Source organism: Monodelphis domestica, chromosome 8 (genome assembly GCF_027887165.1).
Source record: "Monodelphis domestica isolate mMonDom1 chromosome 8, mMonDom1.pri, whole genome shotgun sequence".
NCBI lineage: Eukaryota > Metazoa > Chordata > Mammalia > Didelphimorphia > Didelphidae > Monodelphis > Monodelphis domestica.
The window spans coordinates 195,831,343-195,849,403 of record NC_077234.1 but is presented as its reverse complement, the minus strand read 5'-3'; the positions used below and the strand labels follow the sequence as shown (position 1 = coordinate 195,849,403).

The 18,061-nt window shown below is 35.9% G+C and overlaps 1 long non-coding RNA gene across 1 annotated transcript; it reads right to left on the bottom strand.

Moving 5' to 3' along the window:
• Positions 1–12,279: 12,279 nt before the first annotated feature.
• LOC103102233 (uncharacterized) lies at positions 12,280–16,443 on the bottom strand. The gene is made up of 3 exons (XR_471274.2): positions 16,116–16,443; positions 14,554–14,677; positions 12,280–12,400 (listed from the first exon to the last, which is right to left on the bottom strand). It is a non-coding gene; the product is annotated as an uncharacterized LOC103102233 (long non-coding RNA).
• Positions 16,444–18,061: the final 1,618 nt, after the last annotated feature.

Below are 18,061 nucleotides of genomic sequence, written 5' to 3'. Positions count from 1 at the left end.
GGGGCTTGGAATATCATATTCTGAGAAGCAAAGATGTTGGAATTACAACCAAGAATAAGCCTTCCATACATAATTGATAATACTTCAGGGGGAATAAATGGATATTTAATGAAATAGAGAATTTTCAAGCATCCCTGATAAAGACCAAAGATGAATAGATGAATTGACATTTAAATATGAGATTAAAAATGCATGAAATGGTAAACATGAAAGAGTAATCATGGGAGACTCAATAAAGTTAAATTGTTTACATTTTTGTATGTGAAGATGACACTTGTAACTTCTAACAACTTTATCATTTTGTGATGGAATATGATGTTTTAGAAGAAATGACAAGAGGGGTTGTTTCAGAAAAAAAATGGAAAGAGGTTTGAACTCATACAAAAGTAAGTGAGCAGAGACAGATCATTGTGCACAGCAAATGTGGTAGATGCATGGAGAGAGAGAAAGGACTTGTAAGCCAAGATGCAAGAACCAAGGCTGAGGACCTGCCTGCCAATCAAGAAGAAGGTCCCATATGGAATGTTCCCAGGAGTTGGCAGTTGAGCTGAACAAGGGGAGGGGACTTAGAGTCACTCTCTCTGGAGGTTGAACCTGGCTGAAAGACCCTTGAGGGGCTGACTTGGTTTTGGGGTTCTCTGATCAAGGGGAAACCTTTGTTTTTCTCTGATACTTGACTGATCAAGAGTTGGAGAAAAGCCAGGCTGAAGGAGAGACTTTGAACTTTGTTTCTCTCTAGGATTAAGCTGAGAGACCTTGCTGACTTTGTGAAGAAGAAAGAAGATCTTAAACAGCTGTTGTCCTCCATCTCTCTAATTGTCTTAGAGTCACAGTTTGTGACTGGACTACTTTCTCAAACCCTCAATTTTCCCTCATTTAGATTAGGGACATCCTCATCCCTCTAACCTCAGTTTCCCATCCTGTTATCCCAATAAAGCCCTTCCCTTGAAAAAGGAAAAGAAAAGAGTATCTTTATAGTTCACTCAGGGGTGAGGGAATAAGCCAAAGGCTTCAAGAAGAATTGGGAGAAGAGGGTGGCAGGAAGAAGAGGGTTGGAGAAAGGTGGGAGTGAAAGGGAGGAGGAGATTGGAAAGATATACTGATCCATCAGCCATCAGTAGGGATCAGTAGGAAAACCCCAGAGCATTCCCCAGAGCATATCCCCTGTGTGGCAGCATCCCTATTCTAGCAAGCATCCCTAAGCATTTCTCATTCCTACCTCCATTACAGATAAGCAGCATCAGGTTCCTGTAGCAACTCTTTCTAGTCAAAGCCAGAGGACAGCAGTCATTGCAAAAGGAAACAGTTCTCCTCAGTTTACATTATTCTATTTCAATGGCTTAGCTCCAGTTTCTATTGCCTTTTTCATTCCCTTCAAGTCTGGAGCTTGCTGTGAGGACTTCAACTCGCAGTGTGAATAGGAAGTGGATTTCTTGTACCTAGTTTGTGCATTATGTTTGTCTCTGTTAGTACTCTCTTGTTTCTTCTTTAAAAAGCAGTTTCTAATCAAGTGCCCTTTACAGTGACAAAAGAAACACTCCCTAGTCTCTTTTTTTTTACTTATCTTGCCTGGTAACTAGGATTCTTTTGAGTGCTAGGTTCTGTGTATGTCCTAACTGTAAAAATGGAGATTTGAACTCTGAACTCCATTCCCCAGAATTCCTTGCTCACTTCCCAAAATGCCTTGTAACCTCACCTGGGCTGAGAGTGAGATAGGGTATTTAACCTGGTTGTAAAGGCTTCTGGGGCCTCTTTTCTACTTCTGCTGCCTGGCAGACGCGTCTCTCATGATGTGAGTGAAATTGAATTGGGCTTCTCGGCCCACCTAGCAAGTGCCTTTCTTACTTGTATTTTCTTAAATTCTCAACCTTTAATAAACCTTTAAAAATATAATACTCCTTGCAGAGAGAAACTAACTTCCACTTGCCTCAGTTTCCCCTAAATTTTAATCATAACAATTGAATTTTAACTGTTACATAACCATGTTCAGATTTTTTATTTCCTCAATTCCCTTTTGTTTCAAATCCTTTTCAGTCCTCTCTAACTTATCTTTCACGTCTTGAACTTCCTTACTCTGATCTGAATTGTTTTCAAATAGGTAAGCTGCAGCCTTTCTCAATTTAATTAGGGAAACTGAGTCATATCTAGGGAAATAGTTCTTGAAAAATGTCCTCAAATTGAGTGTGCATCACCTAAGAAATTGTCTAGGAACTTGGCCAGCTGTCTCTTCATTATCTGCTTCTAAACCTAAGATTGCCTCTTCCATTTCTGACAGACGGTCTATGTATGTGGCAGGATGTTTCCCTTTTTCCTGCCTGACCTTATCAAACTTGGCCCATGCATTTGGCTTAGAACAGCATTGCTTAATAGCTTGCAGTAAAACCTCCCTGCACATTTTCAGATATGACATGCATGTTGGATTGGCAAGGTCCATATCCCCTCTTTGATCTAGAGTAGGCCATTTGGTCAATTGCTTTCAGACCTAGTTTTCTCCAAAAATTGCCTTTAAATTTCATGGCCCCTTCCTGTGAGGGGATCTTTGCCTTGGAATTTGATCATGGAGGAACTCGGGCTGGAGATCTCAGACTGCTTCCTTTTGGACTGTCATGTGGTAAGTGAAAAGACTGATTCCCTTTCCTTGGCTTTTCTGGAGGCACCAACTTCTTGAGAGACTCTTCATCTTAATCTTGGTTACACTGTTACAGTCTGAATGGTACTTGTCATGTGTTTGAAGTTAGAGAATAGAAATGAAATTTTGTATCTATGTCCCCTCCTCCATATCTCACATGTTTCTTGATATTATCCTTCCCATTCAGAATCTGTACCTGCATAAGCCATGTAATTAAACTTATCTATAAAGTCTTCTTCATTATCAACCCCTAAGTTTGCATAAATTTCTTCCAATGGTTTACAACAAATTCTGTGCCCAAAGAATAATTCCTCCTCAGTGTCTTGGTAAGAGTGTGTTTTCACTGGTCTCAGGTATTCTTTTCACTTTTGTCCCACACATCCCCTTCTTCGTCTACCTCTTCATAAAGCTTATAAAACTGATAAGGCATTTGTTCTACATCATCTTTAGTCATTATAATTATGCCTTCTGGTATTCCTTCAGATTCTGTGTCTGAATCTGAATCACTAAATACAATCATTATACTATTTGGATTTTGCTCAATGTCTTGTAAACTCTTGTCAGAAGTTGGTAACTGGCTCTGCATTGTGATCTAAGCGTAAGTCACCAACTTCTGTGTTCCTTAAGTCAATTTCTTTTTGTTTCTCACTATTAAGCTTTAGATTTTCATTTTGAATAGGTAAACTAGGTCGTATGGAATTATCTTCTTCTTGCAGATCTTCTACACTGTTAATAATCACAGATCCTACTCTAACACTAGTCTCAGGTTTAAGTTTATCTTTATTATCATTTGACTGTGTAGAGATAGGAATCTTTCCCTATATTTTATTACTGTCTTTGAGAATAAGGTTTGTACTTCTGCCTTTCCCCCTGCACCATCAGTTATAGGATGTGTGTCCTCATGTTGCCCCTTTTTCAAATCAAGGGGTTTATTGGGATAACAGGATGGGAAACTGAGGTGAGAGGGATGAGGATGTCCCTAATCTAATTGAGGGTTGAGAAAGTAGTCCAGTCACAAACTGTGACTCTAAGACAATTAGAGAGATGGAGGACAACAGCTTTTTAAGATCTTCTTTCTTCTTCACAAAGTCAGCAAGGTCTCTCAGCTTAACCCTAGAGAGAAACAAAGTTCAAAGTCTCTCTTTCAGCCTGGCTTTCCTCCAACTCTTGATCAGTCAAAATCTGAGAAAGAACAGAGGTTTTCCCCTTGGTCAGAGAACCCCAAAACCAAGTCAGCCCCTCAAGGGTCTTTCAGCCAGGTTCAACCTCCAGAGAGAGTGACTCCAAGTCCCCTCCCCCTGGTCAGCTCAACTGCCAACTCCTAGGAACATTTTGCTTGGAACCTTCTTCTTGATTGACAGGCAGGTCCTCAGCCTTGGTTCTTGTATCTTAGCTTACAAATCCTCTCTCTCTCTCCATGCCTCTACCACAAAAATCAGTATTATAAGAATGATCAACTATGAAAGACTTCATTACTCTGATCATGACAATGACTCAAAGATAAAGCACTCATGATGAAAAGTTATCTACCTCTGCCGGAGGCCATCATTCCCCAACCATTTGACAAGGTCATGGTCTGAGAAAGGAAGGTAAGCAAGGCACACCCCAGAATGAGGGCCCCCTCCTGATCCCCCTTTGTGACTTCTTTACCCAAATTTTCCCCACTAGTGGACTTGTTATGATTATTATTCTCTACCCAATACAGGAGAAATAACATGAGAGCAAATACTTATAGGATTAATAAATATATATCCTACTTTAATCCCCCTAGGTTATTACCCCAAAAAGATTACAATTACATAATAAAAGCCCAAAGACTACTACCCATGGCCCCTTCTTTCTCAAGCACAAGATACGCTCCAAGGTCCTACAGCATAATGAATCTTGTCCTACAGTTACCACACTTGGATTGTGATTTTTAGATTCTCTCCATTTAGCTTGGTCGAGCACCCAGGTATGTGCACACCCACATTACACGGGCAAGTGCTAGCAAATGACAAATCAAATACAGTGGACAGACCCCTGGGATGTCCTAAGTCAAGCTAAGCTATCATTGGTACAGATGAGATACAGGAAAATGGCATAAAACCGTCTATATAAAGCACATCACTTTCTCTCTCTCCTTCTTTCCCTGGACAGGCGACTCTGGCTGGCAGCATGCAAAGTGTTCCAACATATTGGCATGGTGGCAGCTATTTGTCTGCGTTTGGCAGTGAGTTTGCCCTTGAGCTGATTCAGGCTCAGGCATCTTGGCTGAGCCCTTTTGGAGTTCAGGCTGATTCCTTCCTCCATTACACTCCAAAACCTTATTTTCTAGATTCTCTAATCTTTCCTTCTGATACAAGCCAGGCGAGAGAAATCCTTCACCCTTTCCTTCTCCCTTCTTCTTAGTTTCTTTCCACTATGTCAATTAAATCACCATAAATTTCCAGCTGACTTAGGTATTTTATTATTTGGGATTTTCCTTGGTGACCAATTAAATTTAGATTTTAAGTCACCATGCTAAAATTATCTTTACAGAATGAATTTGTTGGAACAGAAGCCAATCTACATTGCTAAGCATCTCAAAGTAACACAAGAAAAACAGAACTTGTAAATTGAGGAAAACCCCAAAATTGGTCTGCCTAAAGTCCTCACACCTAGATACAAATATGGTTTGTTGTTCATCTCCCAAGCAATTATGATGGATAGTGAAAGCTGACCAAACTCACAATGATCCTCTCAGCAGGTCAAGGGGTACTAACCCACAAATGGCTTTTTTCATATTAATCATACCTATCACAGAGTGTTGTAGAAATCTAGTAAATGATCACAGAATTCTTTGTTTATTATGTACAGTGTATCTCATCTCATTTATCCCACTGTGATGCCACATCTGGGTGCCAATTCTTGTCCATCCAGCAGCCTCTCTGAGGACCCAGGGTCTGTCTGCCCAAGTATGAAATCACAGTTGGATAAATGAGGTGAGATACATTGTGCATTCAGCCCAAGTACACAGGCATCACACAGTGTGCTCTGCCATGGAATCATGGCATGTTTATTATATTGGTTTTTGGTACACGCACATAATCAATTCTCTACGTAGCATGTATGTGACATTCTTTAATTTGATTGGATATTGTCAAATCACCAAACAACTCTCTTGTGATGTTACTACAACAAAGAATTCTGTGATCATTCTGTGATCTTCAGTCTTGTTAGAAGTGGAATTGTTTTAAAGAGGGAAGGAAAAAAAGAAAAAATATTACATATATTATCTATCTATCTAACCTTATAAATACAGACATAAAGGTGTGTCTATTAAGTTGGAAAGGAGGTAGGAGGGGAAGGGGATGAAGGAGATAAAAGAAAGTGAGTAGATGATAAAAAAGAAAGGTGAATTAAGAGAGATTGTAATCATATGCAAAACAGAAGTTTGAGGAGGGCCAGCACAGAAAAAGGGAGAGAAAGATAAATAAGGGAAAAAATAAGACAAAGGTATACTTAAGTAATAGTAAAGTAAATACACATATAAAGTATAAAAAAAAAAGTAAATACATAAGTAATCATAGTGACTGTCAATGTGATTTGGGATGAACTCACAAATAAAATGGTAACAGATAATAAAATTAATTTGAAATAAGAATCTATGCTAAATTGCCTGAAAGAAAGCCACTTGAAACAAGACACAAAGAGAGTTAAAATAGGGAGCAGGAGTAGAATTTACTATAATTTTAATCTATTATGCAGAATAAATTGTTTATGATCCTCAACTTAAGAAGTTCTTCCCAAACTCATCCTTTTCTTTTCTGCATTTATCTGATATGTAACTATTAACTTATTGTCACCTCCAAAAGAACATAAACTATTTGAAGCTGTGATTTCCCCCCCATTTTATCACCCAGGCTTAGCATACATGCTACATGGCAAAATCTAAGGGCTTAAAATTATTTTTTTGTTGATTTCCCCATGCAGTAATACCCCAGTTATGGTACAACTTCATTCTTTTACCTAAAAACTACTGGGCAAATGGGTCAATGCCCAGGCCTTTTATTCTTTTCTCTCATTCTCCTCCCTAGAGTAGTTATCTAGTCTCTCATCTTAACAGATCCTTTTGACCTGAGATCACATGTCTCTTCCTGAGGTTTCTCTTTCAATTTTCATTTGTGAGATGCTTTCACAGAGCAGTATAATCACTACTCACAACTCTACCTGAAATTGTAAAATAATTGGTTCAATTGACTTGATGTTATTAACCAAATTAAATAATGGATTAATCTAATAGCTATATATGATGATAAAAATGATTATGATAACATTGATGCTGACAATGACAAGGATAACAAGGATAATGCCCATTTCTATAATACTTTAAACTTGATAAAATACTTTCCCCACAAGAATTCTGTGACCATGTCTATTTTTACTGTTGGCCAAAAAATAGTTAAAAAAACATGAAGTTACTATTTCACTCTGGAAAGTAACCTGGCTTATTATACTTAGTCAAGTGAAATAGGGGGCTCAGAAATTATGAACTTATGCAAGGAGTGTCCAGAACTGTAGACATTATTTTGCCAGTAATTGACCAATCAATTTAATTTGGAGAGGCCACCAACACTGCTGACAGAAATGTTTTGGTTAATGTGGGAAATGGCCACACTGGGATCCTGCTCCTGCATGCAATTCTCATAGGGATTTTCTTTGAAAATTTAATTTCAAACCTGTTAAAGAAACTTATATGGTGCTTAGTAAAAAAAAATGATCCTTATAAAAATAGGTAGGGGCATATGTTGAAAGAGAAAGCATAGAATAAAGACGAAAAAGAGATACTGAACATGGAGTCACTTGATAAGTCTTGCAAAAGTGACAAAAATTCCACTAAAGTAATTGTCTGTCTTTGAGTATTCCATCACCATTTTTCTAGGTCAGAATGGAAATTAGAAATAGAAATATAAAGTTAGGGACTATTTTGTGATTTCACTGACATAGGGGATTACCAAGTAAGGAAATTCCCTCTCCCAATGCTGGTCAACCCCTTCTCTTTAAATGTAGGACTGCCTAGAGCATTGAGAGATATAATGACTTACTTACTCATTGTCCCATTCTCACTATACTTGAACACAAGTCTTCCTGATTTCCAGACTTTGCTACATCATGATGCCTTTTCTCAGATTAAAGAAATACTTGAATTCAAAAGGTTCTCAAAAGCATTGGAAATGCTAACATCATACTGTTAGCAAACATCTTGGTGTTTATTTTCACTGATCATTCAAGAAAACCCTAAACATTAAAACATTATTAACTATGCACACAGTAAAAATAAAGCAAAAACAAATTGTACTTTTTAATTTAAAACAGTTAATATTCATGAAATGTTTATCAAAATATGTACCAAATAATTATGACAAACACATTGTCCAAAAGATGAAAGGGATAAGAGTTCTCAGAAATATTTTATTTGAAAAATAAAGAATGTTAGAGTAATAAGACTTAATTATGTCATTAAAAATTTAAAGTGATTTCTATTCTAAATTATATTTGTATTTAATGCATTTAATGCAAAATCTCTGAAACACTTAAGAAAATTGTACATAAGGAATGTCAACTTAAAATGAAACACATTTTGATTTAATGTATTCAACATCTTGAAAAAAAATTTCCATTTTGTTTATCTTTGAAATAAATCACTAACCTTTGTACACGGTATTAAAATTTATTCTTTATCTATTTAGACAGCTACATAATTAATACCAATACAGATACAATGAAATATGTATTTGTTTGAGAAAACTAATTTATTTTACATATTCATTTAAATAATAGTGGTATGTAATTTATGATTATGCTTACATTTCTGTAAGATGTCGACTAACATTTGCAAGTGACTCATTTATCCTAGCTACATGGTGATCCATGGCCATCTTAGCATCACTCAAAATGTCTTCTCCATGTATTTAACACTTGTGCTATGATCAATATTAGTAACAATGTTTTCAACTGTGTAGGTCTGAGTAACAATCAATAGCCATAAAGATGATGCTCCTTTTTTCATTACATAGCTGGACCACTTTCTAACCTACATCTAAGGAAAAGGGAAAAATTATCATGCTAAATAAAATGTAGAAAAGAATGAATTTTTGCACTAACTTTAGGATTCTGTAAAAGCCACTTGACTTCACATCCCTCTATAGAGTATCCTTATAATTCATAATAGAGAAGCAGAAATGTGAAGAAAAGAAAACCAATTCACTCGTGAATAAAATGACTTTTTATTAAGTTCCATAAAGTTTCCATAAAACATGTTCCTTTTTATTTCAGCATCCTTTAACAGCATTGGAAACTTTAAAACCCTGTATGTATTTAAAACTTAGAGAGTAAAAGTAATATTAATATTAAAGAAAAATATGTGTTTATGTGTGTGTGCATGAGAGAGAGAGAGAGAGGGAGAGAGAGAGATTATTTGACCTGGATAAAATTAAAAACTGTGAGCAGCATAAAAGTTAGGAGTATATTAGATTCTAACTATAGGATAATAATATTAAAGGAGTTCCAATCATATATAATCCATCTTCAGGACCATTCTAGCAATTGATTGTTTAATCCTCCCTCTCTCTCTTTTTAAAAGTAATTTTAGAGAGGAGATGTAAACTTTCTTCTGGCACTTTCTATTCTCTGATAATTGTTTTGATTTAAATTGTAATGCTCACATAAGAAGCTTTTATGTGTTTTTAGAAGTGTGATTTCATGTCTCAAATTTCCTGGCTGACCAACATCAAACCCTATTAACAAGTCTCAAGTTTTAATCACTTTGTTTTCTATCTTTCAAAACTGTTCCAGATTCTAGTTAATATCCCTTTTTGCACAGAATCTGGTTTACTTCTTGCACTAAAATTAGGGCATCAGTTCAACTGTCGTGGGTGTATCATTTTCAGTCACATCTGACACTTTTTGCCCCATTTGGTCTTTTCTTGGCAAGAGATACTGAAGTGATTTGCTGTTTGTTTCTGCACTTCATTTTACAAATGAGGAAACCAAGTCAAACAGAGTTGGGTGAATTACCTAGGGTAACACAGTTAGTAGATGTCTTTTGAGTAAGTAATATGCTCTGCCTTGTGCTAGGTCCTGGGGATACAAAGACAATAACAAGATATTATTTGACTTGAGAGAACTTTCATTCCATTGGGATCTCAGAATTGCAAAGGAACTTGATGACCATCTTTTCCAGAGGTCTATATCAGAACAAAAATGTCCTCTACTTAGTGTCAGCTAGGTGACACAATATACAAAGTACTGGTCCTGGCATCAGAAAGATCTAACTTCAGATTCTAGGGTTATGGCCCTGGGAAAGTCACATAATTTCTCTTTGCTTCAGTTTCTTCAAATACAAAATGGAGACAATAATAGCATCCATCTCCTAAAGTTTTCAGGAAGACCAAATGAGATAATATTTGTAAAGTGCTCAGCACAGCATCTGGCACACAGTTAGTGCTTAATAAAGGTTTCATCTTTTTCTTCTTATTGCGACTTTGGCAAGTGTTCATTTAACTTTTACAAGAGGGCTGCTTATTAAGAAGTTTTAACTGAGAAAATTGATTCTAATCCCTACATAGTCTCTCACTCTACTTCTCTTTACTTTTTCCCATTTCCCTTAGTTTTCTCTTCTAGTGTCAAGAAGAATAAATGTAATATAATTTCCTTTCAAATGTCAGCCACTAAAATACTTGAATATTTGAATGTCATTTCCTTTCAAAATTTTCTCTTCTGATTAAACAACCTCAGTTCTTTCAATTAAATCTCATCTGGATGCCCTCCATTCCTCTGCCCATCTTAGGACCCTCTTCTACTCATGACAGTTTATCAGTCTCCCTCCTAATGTGGTAACTGAAATAATATTTCATAATGAAGATGTGTTCTGGCAAGGGCAAAGGATAATGAGTCTAATCCCATCCCTTGTTCTGGTCACAATAGTCTATTAATGCAGATTAAAATTATATTAGTTTTTTAAAATTAATATGTATTCTACATCACTCTGATGACTTATATGACTTCTTAATTTGGGACTCCAATTTAGACACGTTTCTCACAAAATGGGATGGCTAATCATGTGTTTAGTGAATGAAATTAAGGTTCCCAAAAGTTGGTACACTCTAGTTAGTATTGTATTTATTGAGTTAATTAATTTGCCAATAGACATTAGATCAACATTTACCACCAGATGTTTCTGTCACTCTCTGGTTACCACTGGACACCTGTGGATATGGCAGACAGTTTTTCCTGGCATTTGGAGGGACCAAAAATCACACAGAACAATCCCAATGAAACATAATGTTAGAAGGTCCAATAATAACAAAGTACATTTATACTCTCATTGACTCTCTTAGATATTTTCTGATACAGTGCTTTAGAAACTTCTTTTCCCTATAAGCCCATTCTGTCCCTGCCCTTCCTCCCCTCCCTTATTTTTCTTTATTCCTCCTAGAACCTCCATTTAAAGGCAATGCCCAAGCCAGCCACTTCTTCCTTTCTCCCTAGGTTGCAGGAGTGACCCTTTTACACAGTCTTTATAATGCCCACTAACTTCTTAATCTATTTTGCTGGTTGATCATTGGTATTATTCCCCTAAACTGGAGGTGAAGTCCAAGACTTGGACTGTCCTAAACCCTCTTCTCTACTCTCTCTACACTCTCTCTCATCACCAGCCATGGATTTAAATATTATCTTGTATGCATATCATTCTCATATTTCTATGTTAATCCTCTTTCCTGAACTCCAGTCCTATAGCACCAACTGAGTATTTGACATTTCAAACTAAGTGCCACATTGGCTCTTCTCCCTTTTCATGTCCAAAACAGAACAGTCCTCTGAGCTCATTTTCTGAAAGCCACTCTGTGTGTGGAGGGTGCTATCATATTTCCATGTTTCTGATTCCAGCATTATCTTTTCCTTCTCACACTCCGGAACCCCTGCACATCTCCTAAATTGCTAAATTATATCTTTTCCACTTTCACCCCATGCCTCACATCCATCCCTCTCTTTGTACTCACAGAGACATGACCTTAATCCAGGCTTTATCACTTCTCATGGGGATTAGCTCAATAACCTTCTAACTGCTATCCTTGCTTCGTGTCTCTCTCCCCTCTCATCCATCCTCCATACAACTGTTTCAGTGATTTGCCAAAGGCATAAGTTTGACCATGTCCCTAAAATACAGTGATTTTCTGTTGTCTCTGGGATCAAACATAAACTCCTCTTTACCATTTGAAGTCCTTTATAAGCTGTCTCCAACCTATATTTTCAGGGATCTTTTGCCTTCTTCCCTTTTCCATATTTTAGGGTTCTCCCATTCTTATCATGTTGCTCAGACATCATTCTTCATCTGCCCTCTCATACGTGCAGTGCATTTCCTTCTCATTTCTATGTCACAGACTTCTTATTTTCTTCAATGTTAAGTGTCCACATAAAACCTGTCTTGAATCCTGTATGTGCCAGTGTCCTCTCTCACCAATGACCTCCTTGAAAATTGTATTTGGTATACACTTGCATCATGAACATATCACCTTCCTCCAACAGAATATGTTTCACGAGGGGCTGTTTCATGTTTATATTTCTACCCTCTTAACACCTAGCACAGTATCTGACACAAAATGCACACAATGATATTTGTTGAGTGATTAATTGAATAATGTGTTTATTAGGTTCCTTGGACTATTCTTTTGTAACTTTTTCTTCTTCATTGCAAGGTTGCATGGATATTTCAGAATTAAGAGAAAAATCTTTGCATAAATGAAAGTGCTGTAAAAATAAAGGATACCGATTATTTTCTTATAAGGTATGGTTTGCAATATCTAACCCAAATGCTAGAGAGCTGGGACTTTTTTTCAAAAATAAGACAAATTCCACCAGCAAAGGCCACCTTGCAATGTATTCCTTGAAACCTGATACATTTATTGAAAGTCCCGAACTGACAAAAAGTTTCTCTTTATATAGTATTCCTAAAAGTCAGAATGAACCCCTCAGTGACAAAGGAGAAAGAGAAAAGGAAGTAAAACTTATATGGCTTAAGTGGAAAAGGAAGGGAATTCCCCATATCCACAGAAATGAAGAACTTCCAGATCATCAAATGATTCTTAATAACCATGACATTAAATAGAGGGGGTGGGGGAAAGTCATCTTGAAGTTAGTGAGAAACAATTCTTAATAGATTAAAGTTGGCACTTTGATTTGTATTTAGAAGTAAATAACCCATAACCAGTCAGCAGTCAAGTAGCATTTATTAAGCACCTTTGTTCCAGGTACTTTGCTAAGAATTAGAGATACAGAGAAAAGCAAAAATAATCTCTGTTTTCCAAGAGTTCAGTCTAATGGGCAAGACAATGTGTAAACAACTATTTACAAACAAAGTATATACAGGATAAATTAGAACTAATCCACAGAGGAAAGGCACTAGAATATTGGGAATTACTTATATTTACTACTACTGCTACTGTTACAAATATCACTATTACCCTTAAGATATTTACAAATATTTTCTCAGTTTTATAAAGCTACTAAATATCTGGGGTAGAATTTGAACCTATAGTTTTCCTGACTCCAAACCCAGGACCCTGTTACTTATTCTGAGGCAAACTTGAAAAAGTCTCTTATACAGACAAAGTAGGGAAATGTGAGATGAGTGAAATAATAAGGGAGAAGTGACTGCAGGAACTGGTCGAAGGAAGTGTCACTAGGGATGGCACAAGAAACCATGCTTTCTTTTCTTCCACATGTCCCTAATATCTGGCATATTGCACTGTACATAATAAGTGCTTAACAAATATTCTCCCAATACTATTGAATTGATTATGAATTAAAATCAATTGGGAAGGGAATCAGTAATACAATGCTACAAGAAATATGTATTCAGTCCTGTCCTGTACTGTCCTGTATAACATTTTTCATCAATGATAAATAAAACCATTGGTGGCACTGTTAAGAAACTCAAAATGTTGTGAAATCTTAATGAATAGAATTATAGAAAACATGCATGAAGAAAGTGTGTAGCTAAAATGTTGAATAACAAATTCAAGAGCAACATAAAACACAATATAGAGAAATTTAATCAGGGTAAGAAAAAAGTTTAGTTTTAATATTTGCATATTTTTGTATGTAGGTTAAAACAGGTGAAACAATTGAAAAAAGGCATGAGATAGGAATTTTGGCTAGATAGTACATCATTTGGTTGCAGCCTGAAAACTCAATATGAATCAACAGTAGAGAGTGCTTGAAAAAAATGCTCAACAGATCTTTAGTACTTTTTCAATGAATCTTTGACAATAGTAATAGAAGTAGAGTTATTTCATTTAACTCTGCATTGTTCATTTCATTAACAAAGTTTAGTTTTGGAGAACACATTTGAAGAAAAACACTGATGAACAAGAAAGAATAATACCAACAATAAGGGGCTAGAAAAGTATGTTATATGAAAATGGAACCAAAATGTGTGTTATATTTAGATTAGAGAAGACTTTTTGAGGGGAGTGAGGCACGGTTACTATCTCCAAATATATGATGGGTTTTCACCTAGAAAAATGATTGATCTAATTCCAGGTGGTTCTAGATGGTGGAACCTAAGGCAAAAATTACCTGGAGTTACTGGATGAAAGATTTTCACTCAGGATGAAAAGAATGTTCCCAAAATTTGAGGTCTCTGAAAATTAACCAGATTTCCTAGATTGTACTTCTTTTCCCTCTCTGTGTATCCAAATGTTTTCTAGGGCCATAAAGTTTTAGATAATGAAGCAATGACTTTCATTACACTGATAATATTCTAGGAGTAGCTGGTGGAGTGAATTATGTGTTAGAAATTGGGCTGATAGGATTCTACTGTAGGCATGCTTTGGATTAGATGACTTCTCAGGATATGACGTCCAAATATGAATATTGTTTTAAATAATATAGCAAATTACCCATATCCTTTATTATCTTCCTCTTTTGGATTATCACCCGGAATGGAAGAAGGGATTAGAAGGCTTCTTTCTTGTTCTCCATACATTAGGTAGTATATTTTCTCTTAAAATAGCAGAGAAGATCCTGTATTTAAGATAAATTTGAATTTAAAATGCTGCCAAGGACCAAGTCATTAGAAGAGCAGGGGTCAGATGCTGACACACTGGTCTAGGGAGATGCCAGTGCTGATCTTGCTGACAATACTGTCACTTACTACATTCCATGACATTGATACTGATGAGAGGGCAGACATGACGGGTATGAGAAAGGGTGGTCACAATAAAAAGTAACAAGAGGATACAAGGCAGACAGCAAAGGAAAAGAGAGAAAACCTTAGTACCTCAGAGGAACACAGTCCATGGGCCTCTAATAACGTTGACCTTTAAGAGTTATGACTGCATGCTGAACTGTAATAAGCAAGCACCCACAGAGATGTGAGGTACAAATTGGGGTTGGCAATAAATCTGACCTCTACAATTCCAAAATCAGAATTGGTTCCTAGATTTTTTATAAAACACATTGTATTGGTAAGCAATTGCTTTAGGTACTACCTCAAAAACCAATAGCTGACTAAAGGAGCTTATCAAAAGGAAGAGGGGAAAAAAGTTATTCTTATATTAGTTAAGATCAATGATAGCAGACATTTATTCATTTAGATTCCACTGAGGTGGATTTTAGAATATTTAGGAAAGAAATTTGCTTGAATTAAATTTTCCTTTGTTTAGAAAACTTTTTTCAGAGTGTGTAAGAGATTTCAGGGGAATGCTTAACGTATTAAAGAGAACAGAGTCTTTTCAAGCATCATCAGGCACTTCAGAAGCACTAAATTTTGTACAAACAATTGATATGTTAATTACAAATAATTGTTATCTCTTTGTTAAAGGATGTCCCTTAAGGGTCTCTAGGATTTTTTTTCCTGCTTTGAGTTAAAATTATGGAATTAAGGGTTTAAAACATAGTAACTATATTTAGCAGAGAAGCAATTCCAGTTTGCATTTATTTAAACTTAATTTTCTAAAACTTTTAAGAATTTCATCATTTGTGGATTTTAAATTTATTTAAGAATTCAGGAGATAAAAGTGCTCCATAACAGCATATATCTTATATATCCAAATCAAGAATAAAGTCAATTCAGAAGCAGTGGGGGAGAAAGCATTTATCTATGATTTGCTCAGCAGGTTAAAAAAAAAACACTAAATTCTGCAGGGATCCCCTACTTTGGTTAATATTTTCTACAAAATGTAAGAAATCAGTTATGATTGTCAGGAAATAGGAAGAGGAAAAAAATGCATTCCTTTTTCCCTCCAAAAAAAGAAGTGCTTTGCAAACTGGGATCTTGGCATTCTTGTCAGAAAACAGCTATTTTAAAAAGCACTATTAATTAGCCAGGAAGATTAGTCTCTTCCAAAGAGAGTGGATTCTCAGACTTTCAAAAAAACCCACACAAAATTTAAGGAACCACATGATTACCTTGACCAGTCAATAATCAAAAATACTACCCTAATGGAATGAAGGCACTTACCTTTCCAATCTTCCTTGCTTCCATTCTTTTCCATTCTCATTCAAAACCAGCAGAATACTTGCCATTTGATTCTAGCTATTCAGTAAATATTTAGGAGGCAAATTGTGTGCAGAAGATATTCTTCTAGGAACTTGGTCACTTGTAGGGATAAATGTGGCATGACCGTAATTTTCCAAAGGAGAGAAGTACCCAGAACTATGAATAAAAAATTTTACACATGGTGCAAGCATCACAAATGATACTTAGAGCAAATATAACATATTCTCAATTTGTTTAGGACAAGAGCACAGACAGGAGTAGCAGAGAACAAGGGACAATAACACAAGGCAACTGCCTTTAGAAAGTGGTGTGAACAAGGGATTTACTTCAGTCTACCACCTGGTAGCTTCCTATTTTAATCAATTATTCTTGCCAATTGGGTGCTTATTACTCCTGAGAGACTGTGAGTGCTGTCACATACTCCAATTCCAGTGCCTTTTAAAGTCATTACCCTGTGGACAAATCTCCATTCTTTATACCCTAGTTATGACTCTGAATGTACTAACAAATATAGTTAATTTAATATTTGCATATGATAAATAATATGAAAGGGACAAATGAGATGTAAGAATATCAGGAGAAATCACTGGGAGAGGATCAGGAAAATTCCACGACAACTGACATAAGATTTTGAAGGGAAATAAGGATTTCAGGAGAGATGTGACTATAAAGAGGGAAGAGAATGAGTAAAGTTAGAAAACTGAATCATTCCTGAGTTCCACAAATTAATCAAACAAAAACACACTTTTAACCTTGGAATGTTTTCAAAGAATAGCATGGTACACCATTGAATTCAGAGCCAGGAGACCTGAGTTCAAATCCTTTGTATGCCATTTAGCACCTTAATAATATTGAATCACCTGACGTCTCTAAATCTCATTCAGCATAATTATAAAATGAAGATGGTTTTTTCCGCTTCTAAATCTATGACCCATATGCACATATAGTCAAAGAGCTCATAGATGCTGGTCAGGAGGATGGCGATGGATTAACACCAGTAAAAATAGGTTGGCGAAAACTTTGGAGTAAAAATTAAGTCTATTATCAAACTAAGAAATAATGTTGTTGAGACCAGTGCTTCCTAACCCAAATTAAAGCATGTACTGCTAAATTATCTATATTCTTATGTAGTTTGACCTCATCTAACTATTGTGAATGACTTTTGACACCTCAGAGCAGGAGGATCCTAGATTGATGATTAATATAGAGAAATAGGAAACAAGGATGGGGGAAGAGGAGGATAAATATTTTATGTTAATAGAATTTTAGAAGTGAAACCATCTGGTAATGTTTCCAGACTGTCAAGAAATAATAGACTAAATGATTGCAGATCACTTTCAAACTAGTCTCCCCGACTCTCATTTCTAAATTTTCCTAACACTGAAATGTGAAATTACTCTTCTTAGAATATCCTTTTCATCACTCTTTTTCTCAATATATTTCAGTGGCTTCCTATTGCTCATGAGGGGAAAAAAAAGCATAAGTAGACTCCACATTTTAGTATGCAAGCTTGTCTATAATATGGACCCAACCTACATTTCCAACTTAATTGTGGACTACTCAATAACATAAATGTTCCATTCCAGTTGGGCTCCTTTATTCCATGCTTGCCTGGAATCTGACTGGCTTAAATTACACATATACTATATTTTTGCTCATAGTTTAGTCTCTCCTTAGACTCAATTTCTCTTTCTTTATGCCTTTCCACATCATCATCATTATGCTGTAAGAAATAGTTTAATTTCTCTCTTCTTCCATGAAACCTATCTTACCTACTACAACACACTTTTCAGTGAATTATCAAATTTCTTAGACTCCAAAGACACTTTCTCTTTATACTATACCAAATCTTGGAATTTATTGAGAGATTGTTCCAATGCTTCATGTAAAAACTCCTTTCCAGATTT